A 23,888-nucleotide genomic window follows, 5' to 3' on the forward strand; every position below is an offset into this window, starting at 1 on the left:
TTTCTCCGTCATTCCTTCTCTCCTTCCTTCCCCCCCTGTAAGGACATGCCTAAGTGTGAATCCCATTGAGGAAAGGGTGGAATTCAACCGCAAGGTTGTTCCTTGCCTGTTATGATTTCCCTTATTCTGGGGCAGCTGATGCACTTAGCAGAAGTGCAACTACCCCTTTAGGACACTCCTTCGGCTAGTGTTAGTGAAAATCTTATCAATGCCACCAAGAGTTCTTTTTCTGAGGCCTCAGGCTGGAATATTCTTTCACTCTTATTTATTACTGTCATGGAGCCATTAGCTTTTGCCATTAGAAACTATACTTATACTAAAGGTGTTACAGCCGATGTATGTGCTCCAGATTCTCATTACAGGCTGCTGACCGCTCCCTGTAAATCTCAGCTGGGAGTTATCAGCTTTCTACTTGCTGGCTCTAATTGGAAAGTTCTCTGCTATATCCAGGTACAAAATGTACTATCAGAGCTTGAATTTCTGCCCCTTATTAACATTGCCTTTGTGACTTATTTCCTCAATTCTCTTTCCATTGGCGATTTGGCTGAAATAAATTCCTTAGTTTTATATACAAAGTGAGCTTACGGCAGAACACACTACAAATCATGCATCCCAGTAAACGAGAGCTCAAACGCTTTTACCATTGGAGAATATGAAAGGGTCCTTTGCTAATTAATTACCTGTGCACACCACTTTTTCACTTAATAATCTAGAAATAAATTCATGCATTTTTCATCCATTTGAAACTCATTTTTTTGTAGTTTGAAAATCCATGTGTCAAGTACACAGTAGGAAAGTTCATGAAGAGTTTGCAAGGAGCTGTGTTAGAATTTCCCAAAATCTACCTACTCTGCAGACTGTTTCTAATTTTTTGGATGTGGAAACTAAAGACTCTTGTGTAATCCAGAGGTGGCAAAGGGAACGTTTGTGACTTGATTTCATCCGTCCATCAGAAAAACATATTTCCCTGAGAGAATCCCTGTAGATTTCTCGTATGTTTAAGCTGCTGAATTTCCCAGTGCTCCACCGTCATGTCCTCCTTTAGAGGAAGGCAGCCTGGATACCATCCTCAGAAACTGTTAAATCCTCAAACGTTCCTGTTCTAGGTTCTTGCCATAGGTTAATCATGACATACTAGAAATCAGTATTACTCAGGTTCATTTTAAGTGCATACTTAGAAATAGTCACGTCTTCTACCATAACCTATTTAAATATTTAAACATTACTCCACAATGTCAATCAAATAGCACTTACTTTGACACAGCTGTGGAGGGTGTGCTGAATGTGAGTTTTTCTCTCCTTAGATTTTCATTTTTTTTTTCTATTAAAAACCGATTAAACAGTTTTCAAACACATGAACCTCAAGCTTCATGAGGCCATGAGGTAAAATGATCAAGACTGTGTAAGTTCTAATTTAAGACCTACGTAGAATTATGATAATTCCGAGAAGTTAAACGTGAATATGTCCTTTTTCCTCCAACGAGCTTATTTTCCCCAGCCTTAACGTCAAGGAACAAAAAGGGGTATCTTTGATTTAGAATATCTTCCTTATTAAAATTTGAGGTTAAATGATCACCCTCTTTTTTGCTAATGTATGGAACAAAGTGTTTCCAGGCCTTATTCTACAGAGGATTCAGACTATGTGCTTCTCTTATATTTGGTGACAAAATATGTATACAGAATAGAAATTTATAATTGGATATTGTTACTTTCAGAATTACAGGGATGCTGGACAAACCCAGCTGAAGAGACATTAGGTATGTTAAAAGGTAAACTGAGACATACGAACATTTTTAAGAATTTGGGCAAAAATTTATTGAAATTAATGTCAAACAGGAAGTGGTTAGGAACACTCCCCCAACAGGTGCTTAGGGGAAGACTTTTGCAGAGAAAAAGCAGAAGCAAACTGAGGGGATTATTGACTGGCTACAGCTTAAAGCCTTGTTGGCTGTTGGGGATTGATTTTCCTTAGTGTTTTGATTTCATAACCATGAGGCACTTACAAGCTTGGATTTCGGTTTGCTTATATAGACGTCCACAGCAATACAGCCACCACCGTCTAACGGCCTTCTTGTTTAATTAACTTAACAAGTGGTATCCACTTGGATATATATTGTTATGAATTTGATTACACGGATTTAAGAGAGTTCAGCTCTCGTGCAGCATCAGACTCACTGTGTTAACCCAAATGTTACTCTCTGAGCACACAGACTTAATACATTACTTTTCAGATGGTATGTAAAGTATGAGAAAATAATTCCTGGTTTTGAACAGCCTAGGAAATTTTTTTCCTCTTTCCAACATGGGTCTGTGCCAGGCAAGTACCACTGACCTTTTTGTTCTTTTTTTTTTTTTTTAATACAGAAAATTGAGACCATACTAACGGTTAGGAATAGTCAGCTTTCACCTTTTGAGAATTAGAGAAGACACTGTCACCGCGTCACACCACTCGATTGTGACTCCAATCTTTTCTGGTTTAGTAGGAAGGTTATCTTTGTTTCAGCCTCACATTATCCTTCGTAAAGGGAGCAGCTCCTGTTTTCTTTTCGTGTGCACGTTAGAAGCCAACGAAAGAGATGTATCACAAATATAATAATTTTTAAAAGTATATAAATTTAGGATACCTTGAAATATTAATCTCTGATCTGTAGTAGCCTGCATAGATGGCTAAGGCTCAAAGGACACTAACAGAATGCATTTGGGGAGAAGAGGACCTTTTTCCCCAAATACTTTGACTATAATAATCTGATATTTTTATAGTGGCTAGTCCTTTCCCAGCTCTTTGATCATCCTCTTTCTCTGTTTCCTCCCTCGTCTTTCTATCTTAACATTTCCCCTATAAATAAAAATGGATTTTGTTGTTATGGTTGTTCCTTTTTTTTTTAATTGCCTTTATTTTCCAATCTGGTGATTCTCATTTTATAAGAACTACAATTCTAGACAAAGAATTTTTTTAAATAAAGCTTTTAACAATAGTCTCTTTTCTGTTGTATTCCAATGGGTTAATATACTTTTTCTGAAAAAAAAATACAATTAATAGTCCTATGTGTCATTAAGTGCTAAGCTGTCTGCAAATATCATGTAATTTTATTCTTTCAGTGACCTATGAGGTATTTCTGTTTTGGAAAGGAAGGAACCTTGATTTTCAGAGGTTAACTAAATTTTCCAATTTCACATAATTTATTAGCGGTTGGTCTAAGGAAAGACAGATTCTAACACTTAAATATTCTTAAATATTCTACAAGCAATTCTTGGATATCTTAGAATTAAGCATTACCTGAATATTGTCTCCAATCCATCAAGCATAAATACTGAAACCTCTCCCATAATAATCCTTTAGAAAAGAAGTTTATAGTTTTCCAGAACAGCAGACTATCACCTCTGATAGCCATGTTTGCTTATAATTAACACAGAAAACATAGTACTTGTCTGACTATCAAATTATAAGAACAGCAAAGGTTTTATTCATCTGCCCTAATGGGTTATTACATATTTCTGGACCTTTTCTATCAACACATGAGTTGCATTGTACCTTGGTTGTTGGCTTGATCTGAATTAGCTTAGTTAGTTCTCATTTCAGCACTGAATGCTGATTTGGTAGCTTACAGTCCAGTCCAGTTTTTAGCTATCATTGAGAGGTATCAACTCAGTAATACACACCTGAGCAAATTTTGTAACCCTTGTGGCTCGTGGGCTTTGACTTTGAAGCCTTTAACAAAATTTGTTGATTTTGTTTTGCAAAGAGTCCAAGTATCTCCAAGATATGATGATTCAGGAGTTGAAAGCTAATTTTTCATAACACATCTGTGATTCTTACCATCTTTCTTTGATTTTATCATTCCCTTTCCTGGAAATAAGTTTTTAGCTTGCTCCATTAGTTCTCATTTGCTGCAGACGGTGCATTGTTGTGTTCCTGTCTTGTCTTCCTGTTGTAATATTCTCACAGCTGTTACTGTTTATATGGAAAAAAACAAACACAAAAAAACCCCTAAAACTCCCTAAATGATACAAACTTTGTGATGGTGGGAGAGTTGAAGCCATGCTGTATACCCAAAGTGATGCAGCAAAGGCAGTGCTGCCCACAGAGAACTGTCGCCATTGTCAGTGGCCCATTCTCATCCTGAGCTTGCAGTTCCCATCTCCACTTGAAACAGCATCGACAGACACTAACCCGTATTTCAGCCTTGTGCCAAATGTAAATGCTTGTAAGGAAACTCAGGACTATTGCTAGAAACAAAGGAAACATTGGACCTATACAATTAGTAAGCAGACCAAAAGGAAATTTGTGATTTGCTCTTTGTTTTTAATGTTTGGTTTTTGGTTGGGGAGGATTTTATTATTTCAACTTATGCATTCTGTTTAAATTTTGGTGAATGTCCCTTTTTTGTCATTTGAAATAATATCTTATGTTAGCTTGAACTCAGAGAAAAACTCTTCAGAATTTAATTTTTCAAACATTGTGACTGTTCTTTTTGTTTGCTGCTAGAAATTAAATGACTGAGATTCTGAAAATAATGTAGTGCTTTCTCTAAAATAGTCTTGGATTCTATCTACCCAAATACGAAGATCTATGCCACCGTTGGCTACTCAAGCTATTTATCATGCCAAATGTTTGCAGTTGTTTAGGATTTTTTTCAATGATTTTTTTCTTTTTTATCATTTGATTGACAGGTATAATGAAAGTCATTTGCAGCCCCTATCAAAAACAAGTACTGCGACATATTAGCAACTGAAAATGCCCACCTTTCATCTTGGCAACCTGATAAGGAGCCTGATATTCTAAATGTCTTCTCCAAAAAAAGAAAAAAATTAAAAAGAATATTTTGGTGCTTAGGCAAAGTCTCTTCAGGAGATTTTTAAAAGTATAATGTTAATTCATTTTAACTTAAACACAGTTTAACACAAACCCCTTCCTACACATTTGCATGCTGAGGACATCCTTTGTGAAGCCATGTAACAAGAGTTGCAAAATAAATTTGCTGTCTTAGCATTTCCTGTATGAATGCACTTTGATTTGTTTCTGTGCTTCTTACTGACCCTGGGGCCTGCAAAGCCCTTCCTTTGTCCTCTTGGCCCACTGGTTCTTTCCTGTCGTTTAAGAAGCATTGCTTTTTCTAGGATTCTGTCCCTGCCTTTACTTACCTCACTTACCTCAGGCTGGTTAGTTATCCTTTCTTAGTGTTTTCACAAAGCCATGCACATAGTTCTGTCACTTAGCACATTTATCGTCATTATTTACTTCTAGGTTTGCATCCCCTAATTAGTCAGTGAGCTCTTTGATGTTAGAGACCACATTGTGCTCATGTTTGTAGCCGTCTGACCTAACACAGGGTCTGGCGTGTAGATTATCAGAGTCCGTTCGGGCAGCTATAACACAGCACCGCGGACTGGGCAGTTCATAGACAACAGGAATTTATCTTTTATGGTTCTGGAGGCTGGAAGTCTGACCAGGGGGGCAGCATGGACAGGTGAGGGTCCCTTCCAGGTCGCTGATTTCTTTTATCCTCACATGGTGGAGGAGGTGAGCTAGCTCTCTGGGGCCTCTTTCGTAAGTGCCCTAACCCCATTCCTAATCACCTGCCAAAGGCCCTGCCTGTTAATACCATCACCTTACGCATTAGGTTTTCAACATAGAATTTTGAGGACACAAACATTCAGACTAGAGTGTAGATCGTGCTCAGTATATGTCCATGAATGGATGGATTAAAGTTAAGGGTGGGATCCAATTCTTTGTGCAGAGGATAGCGCCTCAAAGAAGGTACAGTCCAGAAAGGAGAATCCAGTTCAGGGATGACTGTTTTTTCCACTGATAAGGGTTGAAGTTATGGAATATAAGAGCAACAATGAAATGGAAGTTGACTGGGGAAGAGCATGCAGATCTGGGCCAGAGAACTGAACTAACCTTGTATTAAGATTGTGATTGCGAGGACCAGCTGAGAAAGATCCTTGAATGGTTGTGAAGAATTTGGAAGGAAGGTACAGAGTAACGAATGATGAAATTTAATTGAAAATAAGTTGTTGAAACTGTTTATAATAACTGGGAAAATTCATTTTAATGCTGTAAATTATTGATGAGTTATCACTGCTGGCATGTGCTCAAACTAGATTTATGTTGGCAATTTTTAAAAGCCCTTGGATAATTTAGATGAATATAATTCACTCAAAAGATATGTTAAATATTAATAAGTGATATTACTGACCACATTAGACCTTGCTTCATGCCTTGGACTGTGCTGCATCCTTTTGTGTGCATTATTTTTAATATTTGATCCAATGCAATTGTTCACATTTTACAGATGAGGAAACAGAGGGTTAGACTCTAGTTCGTTCCACTTGTCTTTGAGCACACAATCCATTAAGTAACAGACCTGGCATTAAATCTATGCCATTTGAATTGGAAGTTTGTGCTTTGTCACACTACACTGTATTGCATCCTACAAGTCTCTGAAATATGTGTACGTTTCAGCATGAGTTTAAGTGTCATACGTAAATGCATATAAATTTGGTTATCTCTTTAAGTGATCATTCATTCATTCATCAAACTTTCATTGGCCCTGTAGGCATTGAGCTAGGTGCTGCATATATAGCACATTCACATGCCCTTTTGGAATTTATAGTGGAAGAGAAAGGCATTTAGAAATATAAGTAACTGTGTAATAACAATTTTGATAAATGCTACAAAGAAAAAACACAGTGCCTTTTATTAAGTAGAGTACAGAGCACGGTTCACATGTACTTACTTTCCTGTGGACAAATGTAATTAGATGTATGCTATAGCTTACTGTAACCCAAGAAGATGCTTAAAATAGCGCTAGGTAAGTGGTACCACAACAGTGTAATCAAGCCAAACGGTTTGAAAACATTGGTCTTCCAGTAGCCTTTCCACTGCACGAAGGGAATTTTGGTGAACTGAAGAAAATTGTGACGTTATACCTAACAGGTTTTGAAAATTTACTAAATGCCATGTCTGTACTTCAGCTTTGGAAGGTGACTTTGGAACTGTCTCCACCATAATCTACATCTGTTCATAATAATAATATCCGTGAAGGTGATTGCTGCACTGCCCTTTGAGAGCAGCGTCTCTCCTGCTGCCACTCTGAGCCCGTGGGAGATTCTGAACTAGAAATAGTGAGAGTATTTGGTAAGTTTCACTATTTGGCTTCATACATTGCTAACATTTGGCATAAAATCTAAACAGCAGTAAAACAGAAGAATTTATATCATTCAGGACTTAATAAAGCTGAATGGTCAGAATAAAAAAACAACGAAAATTTTTTTAAAGGCGAACAAAGCAAAGCAAAGCAAATGTGAAACTTAACCAGATGTTAACTACAACTTAGGTCCTGGCTTTGTTGTACTTCAAAGGTTACAAAATCCTAAATTTTAGTCTCAGAAGTTACCTTAGGCCTGCATTATAATCATGTTACAAGTAACTGGTACTTTAAAGTGCAGAAGAGTCAAGGTGGATGGTCTTTTTTTTTTTTTTTTTAATTGTTTTTATTTTCTCACCAACAAATGTATGTTGTAGCTTGACTTTTTTTTCTGCCCTCCCCTTTCAAAATCTGTTCATAAACAGATGGAAAACTGGTAATTTCCTGACCATTGGAGATATTTTTGTAATTATCTGCTCATCTGAAAGGCTTAAGACTCATTTCTTAGCTGTCAGGGAGCCATGGAAATGCTTTTCATGAAATAAGGAGATGTGTGTGAAAGATGGACGTCCAGTGAGAAATCCTGTATAATTGAAACTCACCCATCAACTCTAGATACTGTGAGCTTACCTGTAATCCCCTTTCTTGGGAGTGCCTCATCCTGTCAGTACTTCTCAGTATCCTCTCCTTCGTCTCTCTCTTCCTCTCACAGAAAAGGGCTTCTTAAGTTGGGTCTTGAGGAATAAGTAGGAGCTTTGTTAATAGGAAAGTGGGGAGAGGATTCCTTGGTAGGCATTGACACCTACTAAGGCAGTAAAGACGCACGTGTGAAATAGCTTGGGATGAGCTGAAAACTGAATTTAATTCAGTGTTGTTAGAACGTTTAGTGCAAGGGAAGACTGACAGTCAAGGAGGATGAAGGGGAAAGGGTTACATCCAATGGGAAAGCCATCCCAGGTGACGAAGAACTTACCACAGGCGGATGGAGGCCTGTTTGGTGACCAGGGCTTACATCCACCACCAGGGCAGGACGGAGTGCATGAAGGACTGACAGAGATGCAGAAATGCACACAGGTGAGAACAAGACGTGAGATTTTTTCATGTCTGGCCTGATGGTTTTCACTTTCTTTGTGAACAGGAAGCCTGGTCAACCACAGGTGATGACAGGGTGGTTAGGAAACTTGGGGGGGACGACGTTTAGAACTGTGTTGGAAAGGAGAGGGAGATCCCAGAGATGTGAGTAAGCTTACTGGAGAGGCACTGAGAGCCTTGCTGAAGTTGAAATCTATGAATGAACCTTGGCATCAATCTGTGCGGTTAACCCATTTTTTTTAAGGCTCTACTTAGTTCTCTCACTGCAGGGCCATCTTAAGTTTGGAATTTTCAGACTCCTTGCAGGAAGACAGAGGTGTGAGTGACTTGAGAACACTGGTAATCACAGGTGATGTTAATATTTACTGAGTACTTAACGTGCTAGGAATTGTGCTTAGTACATTATTACATTGCCACTTTTATTCCCTTCTTTCCTAGGAAATAGACGTATTATTCCCATTGTTAAGAAACAAACTAAGAAACTTAGGTAATTTTCCCCGAGATGCTTTACCAATAAGTAGCAGAACTGGGATTTGAATGATGATCAGCTTTGCAGCTGAGTAGATACCGGGGTTAGAAAAGGACTGACAGTTTGGGGGAAGATGTAAGTGCCAAAGCAGTGGGAGATTTCAAGAAGATTCCAGAACAGGATTGATGGAAATGACATTTTTAATGTTGCATAAAAGATGGGACACTAATGGGGAAGTAGAATGTCAAGGTTGAAGACGCCGGTGGTAGAGGCACTCAAAGTGGCCATGAGCTTCAAGTTGGAAGTGAGTTACTGAAATGAGAGTGTAAGTGGAGGTGGTGAACTTTCTGGCTAGGTTATTGATCACAGTGCATGGGTATTGATCATGAATATTGATTATGGTGGGAACGTTGTAGTGAAGAGAAATGGATTTTGAAGAAATGATCTGAAGGCTGGTAGATTCTAGTTTTCTGGGTATTACAGTGTGGAGATATGAACTTAAATGAAGAAAGGTTTCTTTGTATGAGCTGAAAAAGTAATGATAATCAGACATAGAATGGAACTAGGATTATGCCGAGCCTCTGTTCGGGGCCTAAAGATAGGGAATTAACATCTAGGTTAGAAATTAGAAAATCTGTTTATTTAAAAAAAAAAAAAAGGGAGCTCTATAGGATGCAGTGAGAAATAGTGGGAAGGACACCCAGAGGGGTGTGGTAAGGTGGAGAGTAGGAACCAAGTGGAAAACACTTACAGTGCTAAAACTGGATGAATTTTCTGAGAAAATCCGTTGGTGATACTGTGTCTCTTTTATTTTCCATGAGCCGTCTTTCTTTTTCACACATTGTGGAACAAGCAAATCTACAGACCTCATTTAAGTTTCTTAATTTGTGTTGCAGTTATCAGCGTGCTTAGGTAAGACCGTGTTGTTTTCACACATCACATAGTCCAACCATTCATGAAAGCAAGCATTCAGGTTCTTGTCGTGCAAGATAAACTGTCTAACTGCATGGAAGTTGTGGAAAGAGTGAGCAAAACTGAGGCTGGAATATTGGCTCCTGAAAACTCGGCTTCTCCAAGCCTAGAGTTCCCTGTCCTATAAAATGGGGTTTGCTGGTAGTATCAGCGAGTAACTGAGAAGATTTCAGCAGCCCGTTTAACTTTTAGACACTGCTATCAGAGTCTATATTCACATGGAACAAAAATCCGTCTCTCTGTAGTTTTCGAACCCATTTGCTGTATTTCAGCTTCCTAAAATTACGTTAGGAAGCTAAAAAATCACCTTAAAACCAAGCTTCACGCTGAGTTTAATTTTTGGTGTTTATGCAGCAATCTGGGCTTTGACAATTCAATAATAACCATGGTTTATTGTCCCCAAAGATAACTGTTGAACATCCAGCATACACTAGGCAATGCTAAGTGGGAGCCCCCCCCAGCTGAAAGCAGTCATTGGAGGAGTCCCATGTACCCCAGGACCCATCTACTTTCGTGTCCCTGCTGTGCTCAGGCGCAGGCTGGGGGAAGACTGTGGGAAGTGTGGCTTCTGTGCAAATCCAACAATGGGTTTTAAAGCTCAGCCGCTGGGGCCCTTGGTCACTTACACTCCATCTGGTTGGGGTTCTTGGAGGCACGTTGTTAAGAACACCACACCGTATTTGTCCACCCTAATCACATGTAGAAGTAATGTTGCCACACTTTGTTTCATAGGATAAAAGATAAATGTAAATGTGGCTGTTGGGAAGACTACAGCTAATGGAGGCTCCTATACGTTTTGCTACTTTCACGTTTCCCCCTGCCGGCTTCCCCCAGGACCCCCTCCACCTGCATCGTGGAAACACGGTACACTAAGGCTGATGACACACACACGCACACACAAGACAGGCTGATTAAGACGTGCTTTTGCAACGTGTTTGGCTTTCTCCCTCTTCATGGTTAGTTTTCGGCACAATACTAAATAAATCATATTTATTTTCAATACCACTTTCTTTTCATCTTTGACTTCCTCAGTTAGAAGGGCAGACGATTTACATCGCCATAACGAAGATGTCTGAACAAGGATTGTGCATTCAGTAGCTGCAAGCACAGATTTCTGTCCTCCTGTTTTCTCATGTTTATCCTAAGATGGTTTAAGTCCTTTCCTTAGATGTCACTTATGCAATTTTGTTGTATTTGTTCATACATTACTTATTCAGGGGTGCAGCGGGGTTTCTTGTATTCAGGCGTGAACATGGGTGCATGCAGCAGCTGTAATGAGTGTTTCTGTGGTTTTATGCAGCAAGGCTTTGGAGAATCTGCCTCCTTTGACTTTCAAAGATCACCTTTGGTGGTTGTGTAAACGTAAAACAGTGGATTTGTTTTTGGATGTCGAAGAGTGTGACGTGGTGTCTCATGCTTGTCATTTAACAGCAGACGGAATGTTACTCTAGCTTTGCCCTAACGCCCTCACATTCTTCAGCCTTGGGGCAGTCAGCCACTTCTCAGCTGATGTGATTGTGCATTTTCGCCTTGATCGTTAATCACCCGCTTTAAGTTCTCCTTTTGTAGTGCTTGCTAGTTGCTTCCAAAACAAACATGCTTCCTGCACTTGAGAGGAGAGGAAAGGAGAAAGAGATTTAAAAGAAAATAATAGGTGGGTTCTCAGTTATTTTTGTCTTTATTACTGATGCTAACTGCTGTCATAAAGTAGGGGCTTATGATTGATGTATTAGTGAATAATTCATTCATGGAACTTTTTCTTAAGCCCTAATGAACACTGAATATTTACAGACATGATTGGATGATGCTGTCAAGTTAAAGGGAAAAACTCTCCCAGAAGAGTAGGTTTATCTGCTGTTTCTTCTGAAAAATTGAATGTGGGTTTATATAGTATTAAATATTCTTTTTAGCTCTACTGTGTTTTCTAAAACAGTTCCTTACTTTTGGAGGACTTTTCTTTCATTTTGTCAAATATATCAATAAAATTCACTGGTTTAGCTGATACAATTTTTCATTTTTATCACTCAGTAGGTAATAACCAACTATGTGTAAACATGAATAATATGTCCCTCCTCTACACCACACATTCTTAGCCCCTTTAATAAACACCTTTATGAAAATATATTTTATTTATGTCTTAATTAAAATTAGTGCATGAGTTTAAAAAGATCAAGAACTCCAGGTAATGCATTTTACTTGCAACTAAAATTCGTTAAGTCCGTTAAGTCTGAGATGACCAAACACTGAACACAGAACTTTATGACACTGTGGAATATTAAAATAAATAGCTGCTCATTCTTTCTAAAAAATACACCCATTTAAATGATCTAAATAGTAACCTGTGAAATTAACAGAATTAAAAATATCATATTTTTTTCTACCTGATAATTGGGTAAGAGATTGGATGTTAGCATAACCTTTCAGGGGTCTTTGTGCTGATTTTCAGTATAATGGATCAAGGAATTTCTTTTAGCTTCTGGACTTTTCTAGAAGCACGCCTAAGCTTTTGGCAGTGGTTTTATAGTAAGAGAGCTACAAGTTATTTTTTTCAATAAGTAAAAGCCCTTGTGAAACTTATCTGTGATTTAGACGTGCGTGTTTCAGAAGGTCACACAGGCTAGCTTTTGTACAAGATGAAGGTTACCCAGAAGGTCAAAAGGCATGCCAAAACAAACAGAAAGCATTTTACTTCATTTTAACAACTTCTTTTTTTTAAAAAAATTTTATTTAATGGATATGATCATAACTGTCAAATTAGTCCTTTTTTAAAAAACATATCAGCTCTCAAACACATAGCTTTTAAGGTGTCTTTGTTTCTGTTACAAAAATAATATTAGGAGTCTAGGATTAGCAGATATAAACTACTACATATAAAACAGATAAGCAAGAGGAATTTACTGCATAGCACAGGGAACTATATTCAATATCCTGTAATAACTTATAATGGACAAATATCTGAGAAAAAATATATACCTGAATCACTTTGCCATACACCTGAAAACTAACACAGTATTGTAAATCAACTGTATTTCAATTAAACAAAATAATAATAGTAAAGGTGCACACTGAAACAAATGAGAAAACTCTTGCTGCTCCATTTCTGCATAACAAAATGCTGTAAATTAAAATTAATTCTGATATTCTGATGTTCTAGAGTAAAATCTGGGATTTTCTAAATTCAAGTTGTTAAAATAAGTTTATTGTTAATATACAAAGAAAAGGGAAAAAAACTTCCTTATCTCATAGTTCTCAAATTTAGTAACATTATTTTATCTCACATGAGAATCGAAATAAGAGAGACATTGCTTTTTAGGCATGGAGTTAAGGAATGTAATTATGCAGATAGAGTGGATTATAACAAAAATACCGGTATATCATCGTGTCTATAAATGAAATAAATTCATAATTATGTAGTTCAGTGGTGGTCACTGAAGCAAGAAATTAACTTAATTGTAGTAAGATGTTATGTCCTTAGACATGTTAACTTTATCATATAACTTTTACTTATTGTGGTATAATTCCAGTAATTTTGTAAAATATATTGTAGTGCTGATTCTGAATTCAGAAGAATTTGTCACTACAGGGAAGTTCTTTGCATGTGCAATTGACCAGTTTCCATGGGATATTTACTAAATGAGACAGTTATGTGTCCATAGTTAGTCTGCTTATTATAGTCTTGGAACTTCCACAGTCAGCATATTGCCTGCCAGGCTAAAATTCCTTCCATTTTAGATGACAATGTCAAAGTTCTCTGGTCATGCCAGGTAACACTGCAGGTCCTATCTCAATGACATTGTGTTACCTCCATTCTTTCCTCTTAGTCTTTGCTCCTGTGAACCATATTTAAATAATCTTTGCACTGCACTCTGCTACTGAAAACAATCTGATTTTTTTGGATCATATCCAAGAGTTTATTAATTACATTGGTTTAATAATAAGACAAACGGGACTTATGTAGTCAAGTAAATCTTGTATTTTTAAAGTCAGGAATCAGCAAGGATCTAATATTTATTCATCTATACAAACTAATATTTTTCACTGTCTCAAGTAGCAGAAATAATAATTCTTGTAATTATTGTATTCTTCTTTTTCTTCTTCTTATTTTGTTGCCAGACACTAGGCTAGCATTCTACAAGTATTAACTGACTTCAGTTTTTTAAATTAATAAATTTAATGTAAATAGAGTTTTAATGTATTTTTGTAAAAATTTCAAGTTACTGCTTTATGAACGTTCATATACATACACACATTTATTCATTATCCTACCAAAGGTGGAAGAAAAAGTCTCCTGAAAGTTAAAGACAAGTAATTGTTTTGAAGTCCCAAATACATTGGACTGAAGTGACTCTCTCTGATGTTTCTGTAGGCACTCCTGTGCACTTCGGAAAGTATGATTTAGGACAGAAAATGTAAGGGCAGGCACGAAGAAAAGCAGGTACCATAGTGAGCACGGGTTAGTGGTGATGTGAAGTGATTTAACTAAACAACCTGCCCATATCGAAAGAGGGTCTTGAAATAAAACCTTGGAGCTTTAGCAAAGGCTGACAGCAGTTTTAGCCAGTGCAATAAAGCTACGTGCTATCCAGAGATGGAGCTGGATTTAGATACCTTTTTTTTTTTTTTTTTGGCATGTATCTCAGTACTTAGGTGGTTACTCTCGTCTCTGATTCTTTTAGGAGTCAATCTTAAGATGTGATGCTTTCCTGTGAAACCTCAGACACGGGAATCTTGGAAACCAAAGGACCGGAGGACTCTGCCAACAGAGCTGCCGTGTAAGTGCCCTCGGTGTGTAATACGGTTTCTTCTGTCTGCTCACTCCAAGTCATGCCGCTTGTGGCATTAGTGGATCTTAATGTGAATGGGAATATTGGCTTGTCTGGTGTTAAAATCCGTTTTCAAAAATAGAAGACTTTTAAAGTTGGCCGTTCTGGCCTTTAGTCCTTCTGTGACTCCACCTTCTGTGTGATCTTGGGCAAGAGAGTAAGCTCCAGTTTCTCTGTGTATAAAATAGAGCTGAACATAAGTCCTTCCTTTATAGATAGTAAAAGATAAATTTCAGTAATAACAACTGAATTATGTTATTATTACTTGTATGAATGTTGGTTTTAAAATAAACGTGGAGGCTGTAGTAATAGACTTTTATTCTTTATCTTTGTCATTTGCACCCTTTTAAAAATCATTATATTTTGACCAAAAATGCTTGTATTGGGACTTCTCGTGTTCAAACTTTATTTGTAGTACTCATAAGAATCTAATTTGATCCTCAATAGAATCCTGGTGTCAAGCAGGTCGGGGGTTATTGCCCCCACCGTCCAGATGAGACGGTCAGTGCTCAGCGCCGTCAGCGCCTTGCTCAAGACTGCGTCACCAGTGAGAAAGGGACTTGGAAGTCAGATGTCCTTATAACCAGTCCATGCTCTTGTCAGAAACTATATTTAATTGGCCACATTTCCTTTTTGTATTTGGATTGCTACATATTTTAATTATAAGAGTAGAGTGATGAATTTACCAAGGTGTATTGCGCATTTGTCCGGTACACTGCCTAGACCGACTGCATGGTTATGTTCTGTCTTTAATCTCAAGTTCATGTACACAGCTTGGTGTGTCCAGGAAGGCAGACTGATGGCTCCCCACATCCCAGTCCCTTCACCCTGCGAGTGTTAGGTTGCGCGGCGAGGGAGAATTGAGGGTGCTCTTCAAACGACCTTGTGATCATCCTTCTGCTTGTGTCTGTGGGCCCAGTGTAATCACCAGGGACCTGATGAATGAGGGAGAAGTGGAAGCCTGAAAAGGATTCAGCCCGACTGAGGGGTTGGAAGATGGAGGATGCAGCCACAAGTCAAGTTACGTGGGTGACTTTTAGGAGCTGGAAAAGGCAAGGAAACAGATTCTTCCCTTGGCCTCCCACTGACACCTTGATTTTAGCCTGGTGAGATTAATTTCTGACCTTGACCTCCAGAACTGTAAGATAATAAATTTGCGTTGTTTTAAGCCACTAAGTTCGTGGTAGTTTACTACAACAACACGACTGACACTGAGATTAGGGGAAGCTTGAGAATAGAGTGGTTTGTGCCGGGGTGAAATGAGGTCAGTTCTCGGGGGTTTGCCCCTTTGAGGTGTTCATTTTTGTCCCATGCTAAGCACATGATGGTCGAGGTAGGTTGTAATCTGTTCAGTGGTTCCTTTTGGGTACATGGTGTACTAAGGGAACTGACTTGTCCCTGCCTATTCTTTGTCAGTTAAGAGCACAGACTGTGGATCCTGAGCATGTGGGTTCACATCCTGGCTCTGCCCTGATTCTTACTACAGGCATACCTTGTTTTATTGTGCTTCACTTTATTGAGATTCTCAGACATTTCATGTTTTTACAACGTGAAGGTTTGTGCAACCCTGCATTGAGCAAGTCTATGGCACCATTTTTCCAACAGCATTTGTTCACTTTGTGATTCTGTCACATATTGGTAATTCTTCCAATATTTCAAACCCTTCACCAGTGGAAAGATTACAGCTCAGCTGATTCTTAGAAGGTTTTAGCAATAAAATGATGCCAAGAGAGTCACGTCCACACAGGGAAATCAGAGACCAGTGGGATGATTTAAGTGAGTAATGTTTATGTAACATCATTGGGAGAACTAAGAAAATGGTAACTCACATCATTCCCTGTGTTCGATGTTTCCAGTAACTCCAGTTGAGAAAAGCTGCCACAGATTATAATTTCCCCCTTTGTTTGTTGTTATCTCTCAAAGAATTGAGAGAGGTGAAGGCACGGACTGCACACATATGGCCATGGAGTGTGAGTGCTGGAAAGCGTCAGTGAGGGGTTATTGGTCTCGCAGTGTGCCATGGCCTGAGCTTGTATGAACTGTCCAAATTTGACAAAGATATTCAGGCTTTGTTCAGGTAAAGAAATTGGATGCTGGTGTAACAATTGGAAAGCCACTAAATTTATTGCAATAAAATGATGCCTATGGGAAAGAAGGGAAGGAGATGGATTTGAGTCCTTGTGGAAGCAGAACCTACTAGGATTGGTAATTTGATTAGTTGGTGAGGAAGGGGAGATGTCATTGCTGACTCTGAGCTTGAGCTGAATCACTGGCAAATGCTGGTGCATTTAACAGAAAGCTGGAGGCCATGTGTGTGCTGGGGTCGATGGTGGGGAGAGAAGAGGAATCAGAAGTTCTGAGCGAGGAGGCTATTTTCAAAGGACTCTCTCTGAACATGTTTCCTGTCTTGGATGAGTATTTCTACTGACTGGATAACAGTCAAAACAGGAACAGCCTTTTTTTTTTTTTTTTCTGAGTTCTGAATTTTGCTTTTTACATTTTTTTACTGAGTTATAGTCATTAGAAGGAACAGTCTTAAATGCTCCCTATACTCAAAACATGCTTACAGTAATTCTGTTCTATTAGTGAGCCACTGTCATCAGCAAAAAGAGGGAAGCCTGTTGAAATGGTAGAATGCTCGTATATTTTGTGTTTAGGGCCCCTCTGCTTCCATTATGTTTTCCCGTGGTGTATTGAAACCTCAGAGGAATTATTTTATGAAAGCAGATTTAACTAAAGCCTTTTTTCCTTTTATGCTTATCGAGGTTTAAAAAAGACTTCTTTTTACATTATAACTCTGAGGGATAATTAACTCCGGGAATAAATTTGGGTTGTTTTCTTCTATTATATGCCAATTTCAAACTCCATTATAACTCTAGAATTCAGAAAATAATGAGATCACAGTCAGTTATGCTAAGCGAATGTTAAGATTACAGTACTCTTTCCAGGAAAAGAATAGGAAAAAAAAATTATCCAAATGAGACAATCCATTAAAAGATTTCCATTCTGTTTGTGAGGCATTTGATTAGTGTCTTTTGACTAGTTCACTGCTTTTTCTCACCCAAATGTGTGTGTGTGTGTGTGTGTGTGTGTGTATATGAGTTTTCTGCTCTGCACAATTTCTTGCACTTTTTATTCAGATGAAAAAACTTGGGTTTTCCCCATTAACTCAGTTTTCACTCCTTAGTCATAATGCAAAAAAAATCAGATCTCGCAAGGGAAATGTGCGAACACTGCATGGAACTTGGGAATAATGTTATAAACAGATTCCTTGCCAGGAACTCATTGTCATGTTTCAAATGCAGAACTAATAACCTGTTCCAGGAGCACACATGTTATTTATCAAGGTTTTCCCCTGAGACTATTCCTCTCTCTCTTTCTTGTGCCCAAATTGTTGAATTTTGGAGACTGGAATTAAAAAAAGAAAAACCAAAAAACCTCATATTACCACATTTTTGGAATCACTCTTGAGAATTTGTAACCTTGGCAAAGGTTAGTCACCTTCAGCCATTTTCTCGCCTGTGCTCGTGAACAAGTCTGTGCATTTGGGTTTTCTTTTCTCAGAGGTTTATGTGATAAACACAGCTGTCTCTATTACTTGGATAGTGATTTTTTTTTTAAGGATTTAATACTGTAGTAACAATAAGAAAACCAAACAAAATAAGTACAAAATATATTGTTCATACTCTTGCCAATTTTAGTTTTTATGGATCTTATGTTAAGTTACTTTCTTGACAGCATGATTTTTACATATTAAGCTTAGATATTTCTTTGTATTTCTTTATTTAACTTTTGAACTTTATATAACAATACTAAGTAAAAATATTGATTATACACATGGGAGCGTTTTAAACGTAGCATTCTTGGTGCCGTTAATGGTTATGTTTATATAATAAAGGTTATAATCATTTGTTTGTATAAAACTGAGTCTTATGATCGTATTGGCATTATATGAAAATAGTTGATAAAACAAATGACTATTGAATTTTTGTTCCTCCACCTTGTTTTGAAAAAGACAAACTACTTCAGGTGTGTGTGCAGAGCACAAAATGAAGTCATTATTAATAGATTAGTCATCTATGTTGCACCAGGTAATTTTAGCCCGTTTATTTAATTGTACTGAACATTTATTAGCTGCTAAGCACTTTGCTGTGTTGGGATGAAGGTATTTGAAAAGTTCTTAGTAAGGCCGTCATCTGCTTTTGATTGTCAGATGTTCTCTATCATCGTGAAATCCATAGTACAGTTTGTTCAGTGTATTCAAACTTTATGAGAAATTTTATATGAGGCAGAATTTTCTGATGGTTTCGTTTTGTTTCCTTTTATATTTTGAACTTAAAAGTTTTAATAGAAGACGGAAAAATACCCTGTGTCTTATTTTGGAAAGGCATTTGCTTTATTTGGGTAAATGAATTAGAGGAGACGTCCAGAGATTTCCGTTGTTACCTGATTGCTATAGCCATTACGTAAGCACACTTAGAAACGCAGCCTATTAAACTTTTAGGGAGCGCATTTTACAACTAGTTATTGCTTGTTGCCTAGATCTACACCATGGCATCCTTCAGACGGGAAATAGAATTCTCCTCACCCACTGACCACAGAAAGGCTTGGCCTGCTGTTCAATGGAGAGGAAATTGGACCTTGGATCCAGACAAACCAGAATTGGAATCCAAGACCCAATATTTACCGGCCATCTGACCTAACATAAGTAACCAAACTCTGAGCCTCTGGGCCCTCATATTTAAAATATATATCATAATATCTGTCTTTTATGGATTAGAGAATGATTTGTGGGTGTAAGTTGTTTGGTAAAATAACCTACGTAGAATATGAGAAACACCTTCTAAACTGTAGCTCTTCATTTCGCCAAAGGTTGTTGTAAGTTCTTCAGAGACAAAGATGGCGGCACTGACCCGCCATCCAGTTCCCCGTCACGCACGTAGGTGAGGACCCTTTGTGACTAAGGGCAGGCATTTGCAGGATGGCTGGCCAAGTAAGGCATGTGATGCGTGATTAGGCAACAAAATGAAATTATCTGCCTCTCAAGGGATTCAACACATGGCCTTGGCCTCTTTATTATTGTTTGGAACTGACTGAGTTATCTAGTCTCAGGCTGGGTGAAGATTAACTGACACTTTGACTGATGCATGAGAGTACTTTGCAGTGTGTTGCATTCATGATTAAATCACATGATACATACACTTGAAAAGGTGTTTATAGCAGTATCAGAGGAAGAGAATTAGGTTAGATTTGGCCATTCAGAGTGTGTATTTTCTTTGACCCAGGATGTAAGTTAAGCCAAGTTAATGTCACAGTGTAAAAAGTATGAGCTGATTGTGCATGTCAAAGCAAGTCAAGAGGAGACAAAGCTACTTTTCCCCTAATTTGAGAGGAAAAGAGAGGAGGGGAAAGCAGAGAGCCTCTTGAGATTTGTGTGCAAGTTTGCTTCCGGCCAAAGGTTAATGATCAGTTGTCTCCGTTCTCAACTCTGAGCCCTGAGAAGTGGCAAATGCGTGTTCTCTCTCTATTCAGGTAACTTTCAGATTATACAACTTGCACCCATGTTGAGATGTACTTTAGATTATAGACATGTTTTATTCCTTCGATATCAACTGATTTCATGTTCTAAGCTTAATGAAAGAACAGTAGAAAACTGTGTTGGTTGACAGAAAGATTTTGCTTTTGAGCGCTGCCAAGTTAAGGTTAATGAGGTCTTCTGTGCTTATATTAGAGAAATAGAATATTTTAATGTTTTTATAATACTAATTGTTGTCATTCTTAAGCCTCTTGGTTGAAAAATGTATTAATCACAGTTACCTAAATAGTACAGTATATACTTTGCCAAGTCTTCATTAGTAAGAAAATTTTAAACTTCGCTTAACACTGAAATTTGAAAGTAACACTGAATCTTTAATCAGTAAAAATTCAATTTTACTTGATATTATATAACACTATCACAAGGAATCCCATTTTTCTTATTCTGAATTATAATGGTTCATAACCATCTATGTGTACTTTGCTGAAAAACTGTAAAAAGTAAATTGGATTTTATTATGTGTCCAAAACATTTGTGACTATATTTTGGCAAAATATGAAGTTATTGTACAGTTATATTGCAAATGATGCTATCATATAATTTATATGTAATTAAGGACATTGCTTCTTAATTTTACAGTTTTCAAAGCTGATTTTTTTTTTAAAAAAAAGCTATCTATTCATATGCAGAGTAATCCTATTCTGTGCTGAGTTCCCAACATAAAGAGATGCGTTACTTAATCCGCTGGAGCCACAGATCAGATGAGTTTATATGGAGGTTTTCTGTTCTTTCTAAAGTGTCTGGACGTTGTTATCTTTATTCAGCAAGTATCTAAGGCCAAGGGAACTTGTTTTGGTTGTATTTAGACTCACGTGATAAAGACAAGTACACATCGAAGGCTAAATGTTACTGTGGTACTACTTATGCAGTTTTCCATTTATATTTCTCTTGAAATGAAATTAAATGTCAGACGATGATCGATGATTTTGCAATTGAAATCTGGGACTCTTAGAAACCTTGAAGAACATCACATTTGTTGTATGAAGAACTGGGTCCAGAGAAGGAAGATAGAAACAGCAGTTAGAAGTGCTAAGACTAGCATCAGTGTCTCTATTTACTGGGTAACAAGTAGAATGAATGGTTTCTTAGTCAATGTTCATGCCGTTTTTGAAAAGGACATCAAATTTTATTCCTTAATGCACTTCCATTTGGAGGAATGGCTGAATCAGGACATCTCAGGTACAGTGGTGCAGTGAGTGGTACTTTCCAGATTCACCCTTAGCAGTGCTGAAATTTTTGTTATTTTTTTTAGTAATTTATACCATCTACTCCTTCTGTCTGTATATGGATTTGTTTAGGTGTGTTTCAATTCCCAAAGTTAGAGCAGAGTTTTGCCATTTCTCATTGTGATACACACTAATGACATGCTGACAGGTTCATAATTTGTGAATTAAATGTTCAGGTGGCTAGAGTTTCACTAATTAAGGACATTTAAAATATTTTACTCAGTCAACATATGCAGATAAATGTTAGGCATCTTTATTTAAAATTTGAAACAATCTGTGTGCAATCTAAAGAGAAGACAATTATTTGACTATGATATTATCAAAAAAACTAAGTTTGCGACCCTGACAATTAAGTGTTTTTTTTTTAAATTGGGAATGTACAGATTTCTTACCATGCTTCAGCATACTCTTCAATTCATCTTTTATTATTAGATATTATATTAAAAACCTGGCTTGCACATACTGATATGTAGGTGCCATTATAATTCACTGTCCGTTGATATTCACCTACTGCTCAGTGTTCTATTGAGAGTATGCAAATCAAATTACCACCAAAAAGTTTGTCTCTGTTCCTTTAGCTCATTATTGCATATACTCCATGAATTGCTGAAAAGCTGACCAGTCACCCATAAATATTAACACACACACACACATACACACACGCCAGCACACACACGTATACACACATACGCATGCGTGCATATAAACGCACAAGATCTATCTAAAAGGGAGGGAAACAGAGAGTATCAATGCTTTCAATTCTGTAAAGGGTGTAGGTGTTGGAAGATGTTGCTTCAAGTCTCAGCATCACAGTTAACTTGCTTTGCAAATCATGGGTAAATCATGTAAGAACCTGTAAGAACCTCTGCTAAGTACCTTATCAGTGGGGCTCTCTTGTTCAGTATGAGAATCATGGGAATTCATATAAAACTTTACCTGGTAGACTATAAATGCTTACGGAGGACTTCCTAGGGCTGCCATTGCAAAATACTTCCAGCCAGGTGGCTTAAAACAACAGAAATTTAGGGGGAGGGTATAGCTTAGTGGTAGAGCGTGTGCTTAGCATTTACGAGGTCCTGGGTTCAATCCCCAGTGCCTCCATTAAAAATGAACAAACTAATTACCTACCCCCCCAAAAATAAAAAACAAACAAACAAAAACCCAGAAATTTATTCTCTCCGTTCTGGGGACTAGAAGTCTGAAATCAAAGTGTTGGCTAGGCTGTGCTTTCTTGGAAGCCTCTGGGAGAGGATCCTTCCTTTGCTCTTCTACCTCTGACAGACCCAGGTGTGGCTGCATAACTTCAGTTCACGCCTCTGTCTTCACGTGGCGTCCTCCCTGTGTTTCTGTGTCTTCACGTGGCCGTCTTCTTGTGACACCGGTCATATTGGATTAGGATTCATCATACTCCAGTATGACCTTATGTTAACTGATGACATCTGCACTGGCCCTATTTCCAAAGAAGGTCATCCTGTGAGATATGGGAGGTTAGGAATTAAATATATATATATTTTTGAGAGACACAGTTCAGCCCATAACAGTTTGCCTTCTGACCCTCCCAAAACTCATGTCCTATCAATGTAAAAAAAAATTATTTATAAACCAAAAATAGACTCATGGACATAGAAAACAATATGGCTACCAAAGGAGAACGGGCAAAAGAGGGATAAATTAGGCGTTTGAGACTAATAGAGACATACTACTATATATAAAATAGGTAAACCACAAGGACCTACTGTACAACTCAGGAAACAGCATTCAATTTCTTGTAATAATATGTAATGGAAAAGAATCTGAAAAAAATACACATGTGTGTATATGTATAACTGAATCACTTTGCTGTACACCTGAAATTAACATTGTGAATAAACTTCAATAAAAAATAAAATTAAAATTAAAAAAAGAAAAAATACATTCCCCGAATCCCAGTATCACCCAAAGTTTTAACCATTCCAGCATCAATTCTGAGTCCAAATTCTATCTAAATCAGTTGTGAGTGAGACATGGGGTATGATCCAGCCAGGGCAAAACTCCTCTCCGTCTGTGGGCGTGTGAAGCCTAGAAAACAGGTCTTCTTTTTCTGAGATACAACAGTTAGACAGATAAAGAATAGACATTCCCCTTTAGAAAGGGAGAAATTGAAAGGAAAAAAAGGGGTCACTGGTCAAAAATGGATTTGCAGCTTAGCAGGGCAAATTCCATTAGGTTTTAAGGTTTGAGAACAAATCTCTGTGGCTTGATGCTCTGTCCCCTGGGCCTGCTGGAGTGGCCCTGCCCCCTCGGCCCTGCCCCCCCGAACAGGGGAGGTGACTCCACCCTTTGGAACTGAATTGGTCCTTCCCTGAGGCCTCTGCACCTGTGAGTCCCCCTTCAGAATTATTCTTCCTTAATTTCATCCTATCTCTTTTCCTTTGAATCCATGTTGACTGTGTTTCTGGCGGTATAAAATTTTTAGAAACCTTATCCACCTCTTACACAATTCTTGGAGTCCAATCTTCAGACAAGAGGGTGCTCCACAGATCTTTTCTGGATTCCTGCGTCTCTGTACCTGGCTTCTGA

The 23,888-nt window shown here is 37.9% G+C and overlaps 1 protein-coding gene across 15 annotated transcripts in view; it reads left to right on the forward strand.

The window, feature by feature from the left end:
- Positions 1–23,888, forward strand: part of SLC16A7 (solute carrier family 16 member 7) — a 141,797-nt gene that overhangs the window by 31,880 nt on the left and 86,029 nt on the right. For 7 of the 15 annotated variants that reach the window (XM_074374638.1, XM_074374641.1, XM_074374637.1 and 4 more), the window contains one exon: positions 14,361–14,456. The gene's annotated coding sequence lies outside the window, so the exon portion shown is untranslated. Of the gene's footprint in view, positions 1–7,119; positions 8,226–10,040; positions 11,339–14,360; positions 14,470–19,654; positions 20,040–23,888 lie in introns of those variants that run through there. The other 8 variants (XM_074374643.1, XM_045510178.2, XM_074374642.1 and 5 more) reach the window with 5 other exon arrangements.

The sequence above is a fragment of the Camelus bactrianus genome, chromosome 12 (genome assembly GCF_048773025.1).
Source record: "Camelus bactrianus isolate YW-2024 breed Bactrian camel chromosome 12, ASM4877302v1, whole genome shotgun sequence".
In the NCBI taxonomy this organism is placed as follows: Eukaryota; Metazoa; Chordata; class Mammalia; order Artiodactyla; family Camelidae; genus Camelus; species Camelus bactrianus.